This window comes from Bufo gargarizans, chromosome 1 (assembly GCF_014858855.1).
Source record: "Bufo gargarizans isolate SCDJY-AF-19 chromosome 1, ASM1485885v1, whole genome shotgun sequence".
Classification (NCBI taxonomy): Eukaryota; Metazoa; Chordata; class Amphibia; order Anura; family Bufonidae; genus Bufo; species Bufo gargarizans.
Window position 1 is genome coordinate 548,205,732 of NC_058080.1, and position 22,546 is coordinate 548,228,277.

At 44.8% G+C, this 22,546-nt stretch overlaps 1 protein-coding gene across 2 annotated transcripts in view; it reads left to right on the top strand.

The window, feature by feature from the left end:
* The window catches only part of LOC122924476 (transport and Golgi organization protein 2 homolog), a 197,181-nt gene that overhangs the window by 18,449 nt on the left and 156,186 nt on the right, over positions 1-22,546 (top strand). The gene's annotated exons all lie outside the window — the stretch shown is intronic.

Sequence of the window (22,546 nt, forward strand, 5' to 3'; positions counted from 1 at the left end):
CTGTGTGACAGCTGGAAATGTCAAGCCATTTCACAGGAATAATGCTGAAACCACGGGGCACCAAAAAGTACTAGTTTATATCTTGGTAAATTCAGGGAATATCTTTCAGGTTTTGAAGATATCAACTGTCTTAGTGCAGTTGTATAATCAGCCTCATCAATGCTTATTGGAAAAATATCACACATTTTTGTACTGTTTTTCTGCACTTTTGTGCTTCAGATGTTAGCTAGAAGTCTATGGGAAATATGAAATGCAGAACACAAAAGTGCCTGCTGGCTACTTGCTTGTTTTTTTCTTCTTCTTCACATGCGGCTTTAGTGGCATTTTAGCGATCAGCTGTGTGTGCAGGAACCCTAAAATAGAAGAGACCTCCAAGTGTACAGAAGATCCTGGGTAGTCTTTCTTATGAAGGACAAACTTGCCTGTTTTGCATTCTCCATTGTAATACTGAATATTAATAATTAATATGAAAATTAGAGCCTACTTCTCTGGCTCCGTCTCCTTACTTAATGCTCCATTCCCTTACGTATCCTAACATGTGTACGTACTTTAACTATGCCTACAACTGCCCACAACACCCTCTAAATATTACCACAGCCTTTATGCGGACAATAATAGGACATGTTCTATTTTCGAATGCAATGTAAAAACGGAAATACGGAAAGTATACGGAGTACCTTCCGTTTTTTTTTTTTTTTTTTTGCGGATCCATTGAAATGAATGGTTCCGTATACGGAATGCAAAAAACGGAGCGTAATTTTATTTTTATTTACGGTAATATTTCTGTATTGCAATGTATAATATATGTTACTGTAAATCTGACAGAGCACCTATTAGACCTTGTCTCTGGCAGAGAGTAATAGGCATCTGCATATGACAGACCTGGAGGCCAATGATCACATCACGTGGGCCCCCCTTGCATTGACTGTGACATCTGAGAGGTTAAACAGCCAGGATCAAAGCTATCTCCGATCTTGGTTTAGACCACTTTCACACAGTCAGTGTTTGGTCAGTGTTTTGCAGCAGTGATTGTGAGCCAAAACCAGATGTCTGTCAAAAACAAAGAACAAGGGCAAATCTTTCCATTACACCTAAGGCTACTTTCACACTAGCGTTTTTGCTGAATCCGACAGTATTTTTTCACGGTCCGCAAAACAGGATTCCGTTGTTCGTGATCTGTGTCCGTTTTTGTTTCCGTGTGTCTTCCTTGATTTTTGGAGGATCACCAGAAATAAAGGAAATAGAAAAAAAATCTAAGTCAAGTTTGCCTTGCAAATGATAGAAAAAATGGACACGGATCACGGACGCGAATGACAATCTTGTGTGCCTCAGTGTTTTTTCACGGACCCAATGACTTGAATGGGTTCATGAACTGTTGTCCGTGAAAAAAATAGGACAGGTCATATTTTTTTCACGGACTGGAAACACGGATCACGGACGCGGATGACAAATGGTGCATTTTCCAAATTCAATGGGTCCGCAGAAAATCACGGAAAACGGAACAACGGACACGGGACACAACAACGGTCGTGTGCATGAGGCCTTAGAGTGGGGTTTTCGCTGTATAATAAAACTGCACCTGCAAGTGATGACGTAGGCACAGCTCCTCCTGAGCAGTCCTATTTGAAGGATTGCCCTCTGGTTTAACCTATTATGACTAGTGATGAGCGAACTTCTGTTTTAAGTTCGGCGTCTAAAGTTCGGCTTCCGGTTAGCGGAGAATCCCGATATGGATTCCTAATACCATTGTGGTCCGTGGTAGCGGAATCAATAATCGGCCATTATTGATTCCGCTACCACGGACCACAACGGTATTAGGAATCCATATCGGGATTCTCCGCTAACCGGAAGCCGAACTTTAGACGCCGAACTTAAAACAGAAGTTCGCTCATCACTAATTATGACCATTTTACAGATCCTCTTAAAGGATCCGGTCACATTGAATATTGCATCTGGTCTGATCACGGAGCAGTGGTGCAGGTGCAAGATGGTCAGGGCCAGGCAAGATGTCCAGGTGAAAAATTCTTGTTCATGAGACGAATCAGTTCATACAAATCAATCATAAATATCTGCTCAGCTCCTTCTGCTTTATCCCATGCTGCCAACTGACAGGACTGCAAGTTGAATGTAACAGGTCTCCTTTAATTAAAACATCAATGTTTTAGAGTTGCAAAGAAAAATATGCTAAAAACTAGAAAATACAACAGGTTAATATGGACAAATGAGCACCCAGTGAATGTTTGGAGTAGATAATATGGATGACTGAGTTTATGTTTTAGCAATTTGGATGAAAGAACATACAGTATGTGAGATATAGAGGAAGTGAACGGATGCTGGAGGAGTGCTTGATGCCTTCTGTTAAGCATAAGTAGATATAATTACATGGTTGCCTTGGTGCTGGTAAGGTTGGAAATTTACAGAGTGTAAGGAATAACTCACCATCAAATTTACCACTATTTTACTACATCCCCAGTGTTCAACACTTGGTGCACATTACGTCATGTAGCCGAACAAGAATACTTCAAAGGCCAGACACATACGAGCGAGTTCAATGCTACAAACTTGCAGCGTGTGTCAGTGAGAGGTCCCGTTCTGATTTATAATGCTGTGTAACCCTTAGGCCCCTTTCACACGGGCGAGATTTCCGCACGGGTGCAATGCGTGAGGTAAACGCATTGCACCCGCACTGAATCTGGACCCATTCATTTCTATGGGGCTGTGCACATGAGCAGTGATTTTCACGCATCATTTGTGCGTTGAGTGAAAATTGCAGCATGTTCTATAGAAGTGAATGGGGTGCGTGAAAATCGCAAGCATTCACAAGCAAGTGAGGATGCGGTGCGATTTTCACGTACGGTTGCTAGGAGACGATCGGGATGGGGACCCGATCACTATTATTTTCCCTTATAACATGGTTATAAGGGAAAATAATAGCATTCCTAATACAGAATGCATAGTACAATAGGGCTGGAGGGGTTAAAAAATTAATAATAATTTAACTCACCTTAATCCACTTGTTTGCGCAGCCTGGCCCTGTCTTCATCTTTGCTGTGCAAAGGAAAAAGACCTTTGGTGACGTCACTACGCTCATCACGTGGTCCGTCACATGATCCATCACCATGGGAAAAGATCATGTGATGGACCATGTGATGTCACAACCAGACATCTGAGAAGCTCTGACAGATGCCTTTCAGAACCTCCTCCTTGAGCTTTCTTTGTTTTGGTTTTCAGTTCCTCATCTCGTTAGCCTCTCTCAGCTGTCTTGTAGTTGGACTGATTGCATCCCTTTAAATTCCTCCCCATAATGCATTAGTGTGCGGTTTATACAACTTCCTGGAGTGTGTGTGCATGCTGATCCTATTTCCCAGTCTTCTACAAGATAAGTGCTGTACATTCATTTGTGATTTTCTGTTTGCTGGATCCCAGGTGACCCTGACTCCCTCCGTGTCTATTGTAGGGAGCCGGTGGTCGTGTCCCTTCACTATTGTAGGGTGTTCAGGTGTTAGATAGTCGAGGTACGAGGATATGTGATCATCCACCATTGGGGTGTTCGCATAGGCTGAGCAGTCAGGAAGAGTGCCAGGTCTTATGCAGGGGTCTCCCTTTTGTTCCTTAGTTTTGGATCCAGTGAGTCATATATTCATTTTGCATTGTCTTGTTTCCTGTACACCTTTCCGTGACATGTGATGAGCGCAGTGACGTCATCCTATTCCTCAAAGCAGAAGACAGAAGAGATGCCGGCTGCGCGAACAAGTGGATTAAGGTGAGTTAAATTATAATTTTTTTAACCCCTCTAGCCCTATTTTACTATGCATTCTGTATTCAGAATGCTATTATTTTCCCTTATAACCATGTTATAAGGGGAAATAATACAATCTACACAATCTTGAACCCAAACCTGAACTTCTGTGAAGAGGTTCGGGTCTGGGTACCACATTCAGTTTTTTATCACGCGCGTGCAAAACGCATTGCACCCGCGCGATAAAAACTGAACAACGGAACGCAATCGTAGTCAAAACTGACTGCAATTGGGTACCTACTTCACGGGTTTGCTGCAACGCACCCGCAACGCATTTGGACACGCTCGTCTACAAGGGGCCTTAGAGTTCTGAAACCTATTGCATTACACTGACAGCATTATGTCAGTGTAATTCAGTAGATGCTGTGGGATGGTAATGTTGTCGGATCCTGTCAGAGGATTGGAGGCCAGAACGGGCCCTCAAACTGACACGCTACAAGTTTATCACATTCAACTCACTCGTGTGTGTCTGGTCTTAGGCTGCAACCACATAAAGCGGGTAGAAAAATTTAAACAACTGCCAAACATAGGCACCAGAAGTATGCAACTATATGCCTACATGGTTACATATGTTTCCCATTGACTCTTATTAAAAAGAAATGTACACTGCATGGTATATGAGTTTTGTATACATTTGTATTTAAAGAGGACCCGTCAGCACTCCTGGCCTGCCTGTTTTAATAGCTTCATGCATTCCCTATGTAATAACAATTCTGGAGCAGCTAGTCTTATGGCTCCATGTTGTGCCATTCCTTTATTATTTCTACTAGAAGTTATGAATGAATTTCTGGCAGTCTGCAGTAAGGGTACAGAGGGGCGGTAACCAGTTGGGGGCGTGTACCTGCACAGACTCCCTCTATCAAATCAGTGCAGTCATTTTCAGACTGTGCAGGTACATACCCCCAACTTGTTACCACCCCTCTGTACCCTTACTGCAGACTGGTAGCAATTTATTCATAAGTTCTAGTAGAAATAATAAAGGAATGGCAGAACATACAGCCTTAAGAATAGATACTCCAGGATTATTTTTACATGGGGAATGCATGAAGCTATTAAACCAGGCATGTCAGGAGTAGTGAAAGGTCCTCTTTAAAAACCTATTGGAAAGAAGCCTGAGCAATAGGTTCATAGCTTGCTAAGTTTCAGCAAAGGTGTGCTTTTGTTTGTCTGCCCATGTACTCTCCAAAGCCTGGATTCTGATCCTCTGCTCCCAGATGTTACCTTTGTATTGACCCATCATTGTCTGCCATGACCTTAGACTGTTCATCAGATTGTTTGTACTCTGCCCAACCTGACTTTGGCCTATCCCTGACTACGGTTTTGTCTGTTCCCCTTAAAGTGTAGATGGAGTGGAGCAGATTGGTAAATAATTTTATAGGAAAAATATCTCTGCTCAATCTCGGCTTTAAAGTCAAGGAGGTGGTCCTACCAGTGCCAGACAGCCTGCCCTCTATGACTGTGCATACAGACATAGCTGTCAATCACTGATAGAGCATAGGGATTTAATACTGGTTATACTGAATCTTTTCCCACAAAATCATATATCATTCTGCTCAGCTCCTCCTGCTCGAATATGATGCCTAGAGCTCAAACATCATGTTTATCCTGACAGGTTCCCTGTAAAGGGAGAAAACCAGGGCACTGCCAGGATAATGCCCTTAGGAGTAGCCCAAAATAAAATCTGTTTATTGACAGTGGTTTTACACCCACTGTCATAACAGTTACATCTGACAATGATAAAACGAGTTAGCTCATGTTTGATGATGACAATCGGATTTTGAAATCTGCAGTATATCTGTCACGGCCTATGGTGTACGCTGTGACACTGTTGCCACACTTGCGGTTGCCTGTGGCAATGTGTTGCCGTGAGAGCATGCGGTGGCAGTGTCTTGGCCTTCTGGGTGATTGCCATGACATAGTTGCCACGCATGCTGTTGCCGGTGGTTACGTGTTTGCTTGTGTGTGCACTTCCCCTTTAAGTTGTAGCCTCCCTCTGTCTGGTGCTGAAAGGGTTAACTCCCTGAGTGGGTGTGGTCACTTGGATTATATCTTCTGTGGTTTCCTGGCTGGAGTCAGTTGTACTGGTTGGTGCTGGAGCTCTGCTCCAGTCCAGGGTGTTCCATCTGTCCAGTGAGGGCCACCCTTGTGGTCATCAATGTTATCCCGGTGTCTCTTTCCCTTCCTGTCCTTATTTGTATGGAGTGGGTTATGTTCAGGGTGTTTGTATGTCTAGCTTGGTGTTACATGTCTGGTGGTGTTTGGTGTCCAGCATGTTTACTAGACATTCCCCTGTATCATGTTATTGCAGCTATGGTGTCCTGGGTTCCTGTGTGGTTTGTGCTGTGTCCTTTAATGTTGGTGTGGACAGCAGAACTAGTGCACGGGTTCCAGTCAGTGTGTCTGTAGCAGGTAAGTGTGTTATTGGTTTCGCTTACCTGCCATCTCCTTAGGCTGTATGTGTTCCCCTCTCCTTGCAGCCTGGCCTCAGATAGAGACTCCTGTTCCTCCATTACTGGGATGAACAGGTCGTCTCTTCCCTGCTCCTTGGTGAGGGATTACCAGGGCGACTTAGGGTCTCTTGGAATCCTGAGTATGAGTCGTCTTACCATCGGGGTCCGCTCATACGGTGAGGAGTCAGGGAGAGGATTAGGGACGCTGTAGGAGGTGACCTGCTCCCTTATTACTGCTTTTTGCCAGGCTGATCCCCTTTTACCCTTTGACACCACACGGTGGGGGGTTTCCCCACTCCCCATCGTGACAATATCAATTGTTTGTGCATATTTTTTGTGCTAATTTCACCCTTTGAAATGTAGGTGAGATCTGGGGCAAATCTGCTTCAAAGTCCTCAACAAACTAACCCATGTCTGATGTGATAACAATAGGTAACCCATGTCTGATGTGATAACAATAGGTAACCCATGTCTGATGTGATAACAATAGGTAACCCATGTCTGATGTGATAACAATAGGTAACCCATGTCTGATGTGATAACAATAGGTAACCCATGTCTGATGTGATAACAATAGGTAACCCATTTCTGATGTGATATAGATAACCCATGTCTGATGTGATAAATATAGGTAACCCATAAAAAACAAAATCACAGAAATATAGTGGCAAATATGGGGGAACTGCTCAAACCCCAAACACTGTAGCGTGTTTCTAATTGGGGGAGCAGTCCCACCACATGTGGACCACAGCAAACGACCATCCCCAGCAAAAAAATGCGTACAATGGAGGATGCTGGCGCGGTCCACATGCACCACAAAGGCATCCTACACAAAACTGAGCATTGTGCGGATGAAAATATAATTATATAAATCACAGAAAAAATGCCCCAAACGGATATGCCACTGACTATACTAGCTAGTCATACAAGCAGATATTAAAAGCTGAGACTTTTTCCAATATATTCCTGTCAGGAACACATCGGAGCCCATCATGCACCACGTCGCGGTCTCTCAGCATGGCAAGGGTCCAACCACTACTCTAACTTTGGTGTGAACACGGTCTGAAGGTGCATGATGGGCTCCGATGTGTTCCTGACAGGAATATATTGCCAAAAGTCTCAGCTTTTAATATCTGCTTGTATGACTAGCTAGTATAGTCAGTGGCATATCCGTTTGGGGCATTTTTTCTGTGATTTATAGGTAACCCATGTCTGATGTGCTAACAATAGGTAACCCATGTCTGATGTGATAAATATATAGGTAACCCATGTCTGATGTGCTAACAATAGATAATCCATATGTCTGACGTGAGTACAATAGATAATCCATGTCTGATGATAAGTAGTTCATGTGTGATGTAATTACAATAGATAGCTCATATCTGATAAGGACAATAGATACCTGATAATCCATGTTTGATGTGATAACAATAGATAACTGATGTCATAGTATGATAAGTAGCTCATGTCTCATATGATAACAATAGCTGCTGTATGGTGACGGTGACTGTGGATATTATTAGTGTATAACCTCTAACTCTAGTTTGTGACATCGTCTTCAGCCACCCTCCCCCTTACTGGATACTGTCACAATACAAGCCAATTGCAGTATATATTGTAGTGACCAAATGTTTCCTGTCCACATCAAGAATTCTTTTTCATCATGATACTGATCATTTAAAGGTATTGACTATGCTATAAAGCAAATACCATAGTATTCTGTTACAAGAAAATCACCAATGTGTGAAATGAGATCTTTATATGTCATGTCTAATAGAGCCATAACCTCCTGACTTATGTCTGCCGCACGGAATGAGAACTGAGAAGAGATCTATCGGTGACATCAACATGAGTTTCTTACTGCCTTTCATACAATTTATTTCCGCGTGTTTTTACGGGCATCTGAATGAAATAGAGCTTTTCTGGAGCAAAGAACAGTGATTCTTTTGGAAATATTGCAGATTTTCTTCTTAGAAGCCCCGTCTTCGGTTCATGAGCCAATAAAGCTGCTTGTCCAACAAGGACTAATGTTTGGAGGGTTGACAACCGAGGGCTGATTGGATTACAAGTAGGAAAATCATATTTTGCTTTGACTGTTTCCTCAGTGACACTTCAAAGCTCACTGCTGTGAAGCATGCCGTGATTGATATTGGAGTTTTCACTTTTCAGAGTGATGTGATTATTGCAACGATTAAATTGCAAGGTAAATGATGTACCAGGAATTCACATAAGGGCTTATCACTGTGTCACAATATCAGAATCGGCCTCTGAACAACGCTTAGCCTGGAATATTTGGTTTATAGTTATTACATTACTTGATTGTTCCCCTGCATACTAGTAACATGACATAATCCACGTTATCAGGGATTTTCACAGCTGCTATGATATATTACCACAGTAGTCTGATGTGCAATGTTAGTGAATGGAAATATACTGTATAGTGCTGTGTGGTATTCCGTTCTGTTCCGATGTCCTATTGTTGTAAATTTGTTACGCTGATCAGTTTCTGATCATTAAAGAATAGATAATATTAGACATTTTATTTTAGTTTAATTCTAATAATAGAATTTCCCACCACCGCTTGATTTTATATTACCCCTAAATTACCAATGATGGAGCGGGCTCAAGAGCTGACGCCGCTCTATAGACGGGGGAAGGGGGGGGGGACTGTTACACAGATGACACCTGTCTTTCAATGGCTAGGATCAGAGATGACTCAGATTAAACTGCTAAAACCCTTAGATGCTGCGGTGAACAGTGACTGCAGCATCTGAGCAGTTAGACAAAGGAGCGTGCTCCCTATGTCACCCAACTGCGATGCAATTACAGGATACCCATCAATTGTAATGCCAGCCAGGAGCCTAATGAGGTCTCACAGGTCTGCCTTGTTACTGTGCACTCCTATAATACCCAGTTGGATATCATAGGAGAACTGTAAAAATCACAATACACTGCAATACAGAAGTACCGCAGTATACTGTACAGTTCCCTAGGTAGACAAAAAGAAAAGAAAAACAGTTTGAAGGTTTAAAAATTATAAAAATAAAAAAAATATAAAAAAATGTTTAATAAACCAAAATGTACAGTCATGGCCAAAAGTTTTAAGAATTACATAGATATTGGAAATTGGAAAAGTTGCTGCTCAAGTTATTATAATAGCAATTTGCATATACTCCAGAATGTTATGAAGAGTGATCAGATGAATTGCATAGTCCTTCTTTGCCATAAAAATTTACTTAATCCCCAAAAAACCTTTCCACTGCATTTCATTGCTGTCATTAAAGGACCTGCTGAGATCATTTCAGTAATCGTCTTGTTAACTCAGGTGAGAATGTTGACGAGCACAAGGCTGGAGATCATCATTATGTCAGGCTGATTGGGTTAAAATGGCAGACTTGACCTGTTAAAAGGAGGGTAATGCTTGAAATCATTGTTCTTCCATTGTTAACCATGGTGACCTGCAAAGAAACGCGTGCAGCCATCATTGCGTTGCATAAAAATGGCTTCACAGGCAAGGATATTGTGGCTACTAAGATTGCACCTCAATCAACAATTTATAGGATCATCAAGAACTTCAAGGAAAGAGGTTTAATTGTTGTTAAGAAGGCTTCAGGGCGTCCAAGAAAGTCCAGCAAGCGCCAGGACCGTCTCCTAAAGAGGATTCAGCTGCGGTATTGGAGTGCCACCAATGCAGAGCTTGCTCAGGAATGGCAGCAGGCAGGTGTGAGCGCATCTGCACGCACAGTGAGGCGAAGACTTTTGGAAGATGGCCTGGTGTCAAGAAGGGCAGCAAAGAAGCCACTTCTTTCCCAAAAAAACATCAGGGACAGATTGATCTTCTGCAGAAAATATGGTGAATGGACTGCTGAGGACTGGGGCAAAGTCATATTCTCAGAAGAAGCCTCTTTCCGATTGTTTGTGGCATCAGGAAAAAGGCTTGTCCGGAGAAGAAAAGGTGAGCGCTACCATCAGTCCTGTGTAATGCCAACAGTAAAGCATCCTGAGACCATTTATGTGTGGAGTTGCTTCTCATCCAAGGGAGTAGACTCACTCACAATTTTGCCCAAAAACACAGCCATGAATAAAGAATGGCACCAAAACACCCTCCAACAGCAACTTCTTCCAACAATCCAACAACAGTTTGGTGAAGAACAATGCCTTTTCCAGCACGATGGAGCACCGTACCATAAGGCAAAAGTGATAACTAAGTGGCTCGGGGACCAAAACTTTGACATTTTAGGTTCATGGCCTGGAAACACTCCAGATCTTAATCCCATTGAGAACTTGTGGTCAATTCTCAAGAGGCGGGTGGACAAACAAAAACCCACTAATTCTGACAAACTCCAAGAAGTGATTATGAAAGAATGGGTTGCTATCAGTCAGGAATTGGCCCAGAAGTTGATTGAGGGCATTCCCAGTCGAATTGCAGAGGTCCCGAAAAAGAAGGACCAACACTGCAAATACTGACTCTTTGCATAAATGTCATGTAATTGTCGATAAAAGCCTTTGAAACGTATGAAGTGCATGTAATTATATTTCACTACATCACAGAAACAACTGAAACAAAGATCTATATGCAGTTTAGCAACAAACTTTGTGAAAACTAATATTTGTGTCATTCTCAAAACATTTGGCCACGACTGTATATATAAACTAAATAAAAAATGAGCATTGCTGCATCTGAATATGTCTTAATAAAATAAAAATCCCAATGCTAGAATTGTTGCTTTTTGTCACCTAACCTTCCAAACATTTTGAATAAAAAAAAGGAGCACAAACTAGTATGTATGGTAAAATGCAAAAAACGAGCCTTCAACAGCTCAGTCAGCAGAAAAATAAAAATATTATGGGTGACAGATTATGGTGACAGAAGTCAATTTATTTTTTAAAAAGGTTTTGAGTTTAATTTTTAAAGGAAGTAAGACATCAAAAACGTTTTGGTATCTATGTAATTATACTGTCGCACAGATCAAAGTTAAAATTTTATTTTTCCACACAGTGAGCACTGTAAAAACAATACCTAGAAAACATTAACAGAGTTTGGGGGTTTCATTTGTTTTTATTCTACCCACAAATATATTTTTAAGGGTTTTCTCAGCAGATTTATGAAACATTAATTGTGGTATTAAAAAATACGAAGGGCGTTTCAATAAGTTATCTACCCTAGCATTTTTTCTCAGTGTTAGGGCTCATGCACACAAACGTATTTTCTTTCTGTGTCCGTTCCGTTTTTTTTGCGGACTGTATGCGGAACCATTCACTTGAATGGGTCCGCAAAAAAATTTCAGGAGTTCCTCCGTGTGCATTCCGTTTCGCCAAAAAATAGAACATCTCCTATTATTGTCCACATTACGGACAAGGATAGTACTGTTCTATTAGGGGCCAGCTGTTCCGTTCTGCAAAATACGGAATGCACAAAGATGTCATTCCTGATGTTTTGTGGATCTGTTTTTTGCACACCGCAAAATACATACGGTCGTGTGCATGAGGCCTTAAAGAACTGAGCTTGTCTGTGCAGGTTGAGACACGTCTAGACATGCAACACAGTAGCAGTTCAGTCTGATGAAAGCACTGGAAGTGACAGGACGGCATGTGCAGTACAGTGTGAGTCTACAAAGAAGGTGAGGGGTTTGAAGCTTCGTGTCGTGATTAAATTCCTTACAAAAGGAAGAAAAGAAGCCTAAAGAAATCCACGAAAGGATGATAGGAAATGAATTGAAGATGACCCCTGTTCAAGGTGACCTGTCGAAGGATCTTCAGAGGAAATGTGCTGCAAAGTGGAGGCCATGATTTTGGAAGATCGTCGGGTCAAAGTCAGTGTTATAGCTCATGAATTTGGCATTTCGGTTGGCAAAGTTTCCACCATCATTCATGATGTTTTGATGATGTCAAAGGTCCGTTCCCAGTGGGTGCCATTAATGTTGACACCTGAGCAAAAAAAAATTGTCATCAGAATTTTTTATTTATTTTTTTGTTTTAAAATTATTTATTTTGAGATGATGAGCAGGGAAATACAGAAAGGACACAATTCCCCACAAGAGGGTACAATTTTCACATATTACATTGTTTGTCAGCAGTTACATAAAAGTACCTACATGGGGGGGGGGGGGGGGGGGAGTCACCAGAAATTTAGACATGCTTAGAGAAAATCTCTAGAGACTTCTATTCTCGACTTATTACAGATGATATAACATGGGTCCGCCACCATGATCCTGAGACCAAACAGGAGTCCATGCAGTTGTAAGAGGCAGCCCTGATCATCCAGCAACATTTCCAACACATATAAATATAGCAGACTGTCATGTTTCCCTCCAGCCACCAGAGGCCACTGTGGCTGAGTAGGACAGTGAGAGGAGTTGTTTCCAGAGGACAAGGAGTTAAGTGTTTTTCCCGGGCAGAGCAGAGAGCCTGGGCTGAAGGTGTCTGAGTACACAGGAAGAAGGACGCTGTGCACTGAGAGGGAGATCCACAGGGAAGATTAGAGTGATTGCTCCCTGCCTGCTGACACAGTATCTGGGACATTAGAGTGTGTTTGCTCTCTGACTGAGCTGATGTGTCCTGGTGTAGAAGAGAGACTGCTGTAGTGTGAGGCACTTACCAGAGGAACTGTGAGTGAATTCCAGGCCCTGCCTGATTACACGTCCAGAGCTGCTGATTATCTCTAACCAGAGTTACAGAGACTACAAAGAGAGGCCAGAGCTGAGCCACGCTGAAGCAAGCAAGCAACCAGATCGGGACCCAGACTGTACCTGCCTGCATGTGCGGACACCGAACTGTGAGTGCACTGATGCTAACCTGAGCTAGGGCATAGTGGAATAGGATTTAGTTTAGTGCACCGTAGAGGTGCACCCCGGGTAGCGGGGACAGATAGGACTACCTAGAAGAGAGTAGCCTGCTATTGTCTGTACTTGTGTTTGTGATTCATTTGTGTTCTTTATGCAAATTTCCATTATCTTTATTGTGAATTCCCAAGCTGTTCATATTGTAAATCTGCTTCTCCGGCAGTTAGAGTTCTCTTTTAATAAAGCCGGTTTCTACTTCAGCCTCCTTGTCTGCTGCACTGTACTTGAGTCCTGCTCTACGGTCTCTTCCTCTGCTGACCGTTACAAGTGGCGCTGCGAGCAGGGTACAGTCACAGAGATGGAGGCGGCTGAAGGCAATGTGCATGATGTTAATGTGAGTACCTCAGGCAATGGTGGAACCCTTGCAAGGGCCCTTCCTATTGGCATGTTGTTCAACTTGCTACCCAAATTTGATGGCCAGAACATGCCACTGTCAGACTGGGTGACAAGGTTACAGAGTGCTGTTAGGATTTACAATGTCAGCCCAGAACTACAAGTAGAAATTGCTTTGGCCGCTCTCGAGGGTGAGGCCCGAAGAAATGTTCTCCTACAACCAGAAGCCATGCGCAATACATTGCAAGAGATGGTGAGATTCCTGGAAGAAATATATGGGGAAACAGCCAGTGCAGGGCACCTCCGGGCGAAGTTTTTTTACCGGATTCAACGGGAAGACGAAGGTGTCTCTCAGTACGCTACAGCCCTACAGGAAGTGTTGGCCGAGGAAAAAAAAAAAGAGGCAGATGGGGTTACTGGCATGGGACCCATAGACCGGATACTGCGGGAACAATTTATTCTGGGGCTCTACAGCAATCCCCTGAAACAGGCTCTGCGGGAACGAGTCAGAGTAGACCCTACCCTAACCTTTCGACAAATTTTGGCAGAGGCCGTGACGCGAAACAAAGAAGACGGCTATGCTTCTGGAGTAATACGGACCCAGACCGTTACACCCCCGGGGTTACAAGAAATGAGGAAGCCCTGGTCAGAGTGGTACAAGACTTGCAGAGCTCCCTGAGTGCCATGCACGAAAAGTTGACACACCTGGAGAAACGGATAGAGTCGCGCCATACTACTGAGGCTGCCTATCCAGCCCGACAACAAACCTATCAGGCGACTCCGTGGGTTCCTACACCCGAATGCCCTTATGCTAGTTTACCATACCATCAAGCCCCTCATTATCCTTCAGTGGGGCCATCTAGCCAAGCTCTGAGGGCACCTCCCACTCGCAGGCAAAAAGTGGGCCGTCAAGGGGCACAGTGTTGGCGGTGTGGAGATCTAGGACATTTCGCCAGAGAGTGTCGGAATAATCCAGCTGGACGCCAAGAGCCGCCGTTAAACTACCGACCCCTGCAGTAGTGGGGCGTACTGCAGGGGAGGTGGAGAGCCAAGTTACCCAGCAAAGCTCCGAACACCTGGTCGCAGGGTGCCCCACTATACCAGCTGAGTTCGAAGGTGTTCCTGTCGACTGCTTAGTGGATACTGGGTCTCAGGTGACAACTATGCCCGAGTCATTCTTCTACCGTTACTTTCAAGCGCTGGCCAAGCCAGAACGAGAGACACTGGTCCGGGTTACAGCGGCTAACCAACAACAGATTCCTGTCACAGGGGTCGTGTGGATGAATGTACGGCTATGTGGACAGGAAGTGGGGCGGAAAGGTATCTTGTTGGTCCCCGAAACGTTCAAGGAAGATGTGCCGGTGATAATGGGCATGAATATCCTGCGAGAATTGGATCAGATCATGTTCACCAAACGGGGGCCGGGTTACTGGAAACAAGCCACCCCGCACAAACCTACCCAGAAAGCATTTCAACGGCTAATCCGTTTTTGTGGAACACAGAAAAGTGTACCAGCACACCAGGCGGTGGGAACGATCCGAGCGCCAGGAAAGGCTACCTTCACCCTTCCCCCTGGTCGGGAGACCGTGCTGACGTTACCCGTGGGAACTTTCCGTAATCTTGAAGGCATGGAGGTGTTCGTTGAACCAACAGGCCTAGGAGAGCTGGGTCAGGACGTCCTGGTGGCCCGGACACTGGGAGTGGTCCAGAATGGACGAGTACCCATAAGAGCTGTGAATGTGGGATATCTAGAAGTTCCCTTGACGCCAGGGGTGGAACTGGCTCGTGTGTACCTACATCAGGGAGAAATCCTGAGTCAGAGAGAAGTGACTCTAGCTCCGGTAGGGGATGCTGGTTGGACCCTGGCAGTTACTGCCAGTGCAGAAGAGGCGCCGACCCCAGAATGGAATGGGGGAACCATCTTGGATCAAATGGAGATAGATGTTAAGGCTCTCAGTTTAGACCAACAGCGAGCAGTTGAAACCATGCTGTGGGAGAATCAGGCTGCGTTTGCCCGCCACGCCGATGACTTTGGCTGCACGAATGCTATCACACATGATATACCGACGGGGGACACTCCACCAATTCGGGAGAGATATCGACAGATTCCGCCCAAGTTGTACCAGGAAGTGAAGACGCTATTGAAACAGATGATAGATTCCGGAGTGGTGCGGGGAAGCCAGAGCCCTTGGGCAGCCCCAGTGGTGCTTGTCAAGAAGAAGGACGGCACTATTCGATTTTGTGTGGATTACCGGCGGTTGAATGCTCTGCACTGCGCGAGACTCATATCCTCTGCCACGCATCGAGGAGTCTCTGACGGCTCTAGGACGAGCCAAATACTTCTCCACCCTGGATCTAGCAAGTGGGTACTGGCAAGTACCAGTGGCTGAGCAGGACAAGGCAAAGACAGCATTCATACTCCCCATGGGGTTATTTGAATTCAACAGGATGCCATTCGGACTGACTAATGCCCCTGGAACCTTCCAGCGGCTGATGGAGAGATGCCTGGGAGACCTGAATTTTGAAGCCACTCTGATATACCTAGACGATATCATCGTATACTCTGCTACTTTTCAAGAACATTTGAATCGGCTAGGGCAGGTACTCGAGCGACTGCGATCCCATGGCCTGAAGGTAAAGCCAAAGAAGTGTCATCTCTTCAAGAGGGAGATCGAGTACCTGGGCCATAGGGTGTCCCAAGACGGAGTGCTGCCGTCCCAAGACAAAGTGGCTGCAATACGACAATGGCTAGTGCCGAGAACACTGCGCGAGTTGAAGGCCTTCCTGGGACTGACTGGGTACTACCGGCGGTTCATCAAAGACTACGCAAAAATAGCGGGCCCTCTGAATGAGTTGAGAGGAACGGCTGGGCAACCCAAGGGTCCAAGTATCCCCTGGGGACAGAAGCAGGAAGAGGCCTTCCAGTCCCTGAAAGAAGCCCTGACATTGGCCCCCATCTTGGCTTATGCCGAGTTTGATAAACCATTAATCTTAGCTACTGATGGCAGCCTATACGGACTTGGGGCAGTCCTGTCGCAGGTACAAGATGGACATGAGAGGGTGATCGCTTATGCCAGTAGATCCTTGCGAGATACGGAGCGAAACCCTTATAACTACAGTTCCTTCCGGCTGGAACTCCTTGCCCTGGTGTGGGCTATGACGGAGAAATTTGCAGGATATCTGACAGGAGCTAAGATCTTCGTACGGACGGATAACAATCCCCTGGCCCATCTGGGTACTGCCAAGTTGGGAGCCCTGGAGCAACGCTAGGCGGCTCGCCTTGCAAAGTATGACTTCTCAATTCGCTACCGCTCCGCTACAGAGAACACTAATGCTGATGGTCTCTCGAGGGTTACTTTTGAAACTCCAGTAGGGGATATGGATGAACAAAAGGAAGAAGATGAAACTCCTGACTTCCGCAAGTTCGCTCCCCCAACAGTCGCGGCCCAGACAAGTGGGGAGGCCCGTAAGCTACCCAAAGCATTGGGGAGAACTAATGAAGAATGGGGCAGATTGCAAGATGAAGACATTGGACTGCAGCAAATGAAAAGCTGGGTAACCCAGTGCAGGAAACCCAACAAAGAAGAAAGGACTGATCTGGATGCCGAGATGAAGTCCGTTCTACATCAATGGGACAGACTGGAAGTGCATGGAGCTGTTTTGTTCCGCAAGTGGCAACAGCCTGCCGACCTAGAGGCGAGGTGGCAGGTAGTGATACCCAGAAGAATGGCACGGGAGATAGCCAAAGAGGCTCATGAGTTTGGAGCTCACTTCGGGCCAGTCAAGACATACCAGTGGCTGCAGCGTTATGTGTATTGTCCGCGACTGGAGGCCACAGTTGAAGAAGTTTGCCGACAGTGTCGAGTGTGTGAACTCACGAAGAGTACAGAACAGAGAGCACCCCTACAGTCCATCCAGACCACAGAACCGCTGGAAGTGTTGATGATAGACTATCTTCTTGTGGGACAATCGTCAAGAGGTCCACAGTATTGCCTGGTCATGATCGACCACTTCTCCAAGTTTGCAGTAGTCACCCCAACTCGGGACCAGACGGCCGAGTCCGCTGCACGAGCCATTTGTCAAGACTTCATTCGGGTCTATGGGTGTCCAAAGCGGATCCATTCAGATCAAGGGGCGTGCTTTCAAGGAAAAGTGATGGAAGAGCTACATCGACTGTACGGCATTGAAAAATCCAGGACAACTCCTTATCATCCCCAAGGAAACGGAGCCTGTGAGCGCTTTAACCGCACATTGCTGCAAATGCTGAGGACACTAGAGGAAGACAAGAGGGCACACTGGCCTGACTACCTGTCAGAATTAGTCTGGGCTTACAATAATCGTGTCCACACCACCACCGGTTACACCCCATACATGTTACTGTTCGGTAGGGCTGGTCGAGAGATCGTGGAATTAAACCTAGAACAGCCAGAAGACCTAATAGAGCGATCAACCACCTCATGGGTGAAAGAACACCGTCGGCGTCTCCAGACCATTCGCCGGTTGGCAGGTCAGCGGTTACAGGAGAGAGCTCATACAGACCGTCCTCCAGTTCAGGAGGTTCCATTGCAGCCTGGGGATCGGGTACTGGTACGAGAGAAACGTCCCAGAGGCAAGTTGAGTGAGCGTTGGGAAGTACAGCCGTATAAATTGATCAAGAGAGTGTACCCTAATGGTCCGGTCTACGAAGTGCAGGTTGAGAATGAGGAATTTGCTTCACGGACTCTACATAGGAATATGTTACGGCCATGCCGGTCCAAAGATCCCGCACCTGTTCAGAGGACACCTCCTCCTGCCCCATACTCAGAACTTGTTATCTCTGATGGAGATTATGGTGAAGACTGGTGGACTGCTCCCAACACTGAAGAAGCCTCCCAGGTTACAGGTGATGAAGGCACTGGCACAGAACCATTGCCAGCCCGTAATGGAGAGGGGCCCTCGGACACACCCGAACCTCCTATTGTGGTGGATGAATCCAGACTGGCAGTTCCTAGTGGAGAGAGTCAGGTCGTAACAGATAGCCAGGACCTCCGGAGATCCAGTAGGCTTACTGCAGGGGTTCCACCAAACAGGTACGCTGCTGATGAGTTCATTTGGTCCACCTGTATGTATTGTGGACAATGTTGTACTGCTGTATAAAAAGTTACATTAACCATTATTTCTATGGACTATATAGCAAGGCCGAGGACGGCCACCTTTAAGTGGGGAGGCATGTAAGAGGCAGCCCTGATCATCCAGCAACATTTCCAACACATATAAATATAGCAGACTGTCATGTTTCCCTCCAGCCACCAGAGGCCACTGTGGCTGAGTAGGACAGTGAGAGGAGTTGTTTCCAGAGGACAAGGAGTTAAGTGTTTTTCCCGGGCAGAGCAGAGAGCCTGGGCTGAAGGTGTCTGAGTACACAGGAAGAAGGACGCTGTGCACTGAGAGGGAGATCCACAGGGAAGATTAGAGTGATTGCTCCCTGCCTGCTGACACAGTATCTGGGACATTAGAGTGTGTTTGCTCTCTGACTGAGCTGATGTGTCCTGGTGTAGAAGAGAGACTGCTGTAGTGTGAGGCACTTACCAGAGGAACTGTGAGTGAATTCCAGGCCCTGCCTGATTACACGTCCAGAGCTGCTGATTATCTCTAACCAGAGTTACAGAGACTACAAAGAGAGGCCAGAGCTGAGCCACGCTGAAGCAAGCAAGCAACCAGATCGGGACCCAGACTGTACCTGCCTGCATGTGCGGACACCGAACTGTGAGTGCACTGATGCTAACCTGAGCTAGGGCATAGTGGAATAGGATTTAGTTTAGTGCACCGTAGAGGTGCACCCCGGGTAGCGGGGACAGATAGGACTACCTAGAAGAGAGTAGCCTGCTATTGTCTGTACTTGTGTTTGTGATTCATTTGTGTTCTTTATGCAAATTTCCATTATCTTTATTGTGAATTCCCAAGCTGTTCATATTGTAAATCTGCTTCTCCGGCAGTTAGAGTTCTCTTTTAATAAAGCCGGTTTCTACTTCAGCCTCCTTGTCTGCTGCACTGTACTTGAGTCCTGCTCTACGGTCTCTTCCTCTGCTGACCGTTACACAGTGGAAGCACAACGCCAAATAAATTTTGTATGCAGCATTCAGCTGGAAAGATCATGGCAACAGTTTTTTGGGATACAGAAGGCGTTTTATTACTAGAATTCATACCACTCAAGACAACAATTACTGGAGACACCTATGCATCAACAATGAAGGCATTACGTGAGTCAAAGAGAAACGATGTGGGAAGTTATCGGCAGGTGTGTTGCTGCTTCACGACAATGCGCCAGATCTCAAGTCTCGCAAATCACAAGCTACTATCAGGGAATGCGGCTTCATGGAGTCAGAACTGGTTCCCAGTGATTATCGGTACTTTCTCTTTCGAAACCTAAAAAAATTTCTGTGCGGGCAGACTTCCAGTTGATAATGCAGTCAAAGAGGCGGTAACAGGGTTCCTGCAGCAGCAAGAAGTATCCTATTCTGAGGGCATCCCATTACTGGAGGCAAGATCTCATGCAGCTATTCCAATGTAAAAATAAAAAAAAGTTATAGCTCTTGAGAAGCAGGTATGAAAAAACTAAAACGTAGTCGCCAAAACTGTCTTTGTTCTTAAAGGGGTTGTCCTAGATAATTAAAAATCGCAGACTACTCCTACAATGTGTTAAAATAAAAAAAACATCATATATAATTTTTAATTATCTCAGACAACCCATTCAAGGCTTGATAAGATATGCCATCTGATTAGTGGGGAATCCAGCTGCAATTTTGTTTTGCATGCGATAGAGGTTCCTTGGCGTTCTTGGCGGGCCCTTGATGGCTGTTACATATACGAGTAAAGAATCGACAGCACTCAAATGTCTTTGCAGTTAGAATTCCAGAACTTTTATTATGTGAAATGATCCAGGCATCAGTAAAGAAAATTGACTGTTAATATAACACATTTTGATCCTAGAAGGACCTTTTTCAAATAGTATCTGGAGCTGGGCAGAGTCAAGGACTACACAACAGGATGACGTCTTAAATGGGTTTTCCAACCAAACCTATGATGCCCCAATTGGTGCTTTGACATGGTCATGGACATAACATCACAAGAAATAAGAAAGGGCTGCATAGACATAGTTGTTACGGTCAGTGGTTGTGAAACCACTGTGTCAATCAACGGATTTGGCTTTGGCTATCCTGATGGCTCCCTGGTTTTCACCCTTTAGCCCCTATACAGGGATATGGTCTTCACTGCACAGGCTGCTACCTCTTGGAGTAGTAGCCAAAAAGGTCAAGAGACACCAGTGCATAGCACCAAAGGGACAGTCAAACTCAGTGAGTAACAAGCTAAGGTCAGGGCTGGCAGAGTACATCCGAGAAACAGGTCCAAAGTCAGGGCACCCAGCAAAGGGTCAATACGGTAAACAGACACTGGTCGGGTCAGGCAGCGAAGGGTCTGAATCCAGGATTTGTTTTATCATGTACACATAACCACTCCTCTCTTTATCGGTATGCTCCAGAAAAGACTTACTAAATCTGCAGCTTATTACCTTTGCACGGTTAGTTGCTCAGAAAGCATTCAAGGTGTCAGGACTAAACAAGCCCCCACTATCTGTATAATACATAGGCTGAATTTCCTGATTACAATAGACTTCTGATCCCCGAGTAATAAAGGAGCAGAATTTTCACATGAGTGAACCTGTCAGTGTGTGAAGGTCAAATAGTAATCATACGTATTTCCATCTAATAAATACTTTATTACATATAACAGAGCAGAGGAGCTGACAGCGCTGACAAAACCCTCTATACAAAATGATTAGTAATTTTTGCAAAGGTGAATTAATTTCTTAAGCTCTCTTTATTAAGCTCTCTCACTGCCAGTGATGTACCCCATGGCAGTAAATGAATAAGGAATGGCACAGGAAAAAGACAGATCTAGGGTTGCCACCTTTCACATCGGCCAAGTTTAGATGGGTAAAAAGGGGGTGTGGGTATGGGGGCATGACTAAACACTGGGGGTTATTTGACACCTATGGTTTGATCACACTTTGAGATTTGGGCCATTTTTATTTTTTTAAACAATTTTTTTTCCTGTCATTTCCATCATAATGAGCTCTTATGGAATATGGAGAAACAAATAACTGCAAATTAGAGATAAGTGAATTGATTTGTCTCATTAGTAGGACGTCTTCAAATGTGGGGGGCTGTCCCCAGAGGTGAAGAAGTGCCCACCTGCTGCTAGATTGACAGGGCTGGACTTTTAACCCAGCCCTGACGATTGGAGCAGTAGTGCAGGGGACATTTCAACGTTTTTGTTTTTTTCTATCTTACATTGACTCCCGCTCGTTTCGTAATTTTACTAAATATTGGAGAACCATTCCAAGAGTCCATTTAAAGTTTCAGTGTCCAGTTAACAGTTGCTACATCTGTATATGTCTGGGATCTGTAAACTACTACTTTACAGACCTCAGACCAGATGTTCAGCACTTTCCTCCACTTCCAGGCACTCTTGCAGAAAATATTGCGACGCTGGTGAGGATGCCGGTTGCAGCACTTGGAAGGAGGTAAGTATTGGAACGAGGAGAGGTAAATACGTGTGGTACCCAACGTAGATCAAAAAGTCACATCCATAAAAGAAGATTTCTGTATATTAAAGGGGTTGTCCAGTTACAAGAGTTAACTGGACAACTCAGGGGATCAAATACTTACAGGACAGATCCCTGTTTTCCCAGCTGCAGTGGTGACATCACATCAACAACTTGTGACCGCTGCAGCTAATCACTAGCCTCTTCATTGATGCCATCCGTGTGCGGTCCATTTTTCTCTGATGGGTGCTAGGGGACAATGGGCATCTTTACATTTTATTCTTCAGGTTTTTTTCCACTGATGTGAAAAACTGACATACTGATGCCACATGGGTGGGAATTTTTTTTTGACAAACTGAACACATCATGAAACGATTGTGGAAAATTATTAGTTTTTGGCCTCATGCACACGACCGATGTGTGTTTTGCGGTCCGCAAATAGCAGATCCACAAAACACAGATGGCGTCCGTGTGCGTTCAGCAATTTGTGGCTATTAACTAAAACGGACAAGAATAGGACAGGTTATATTTTTTTGTG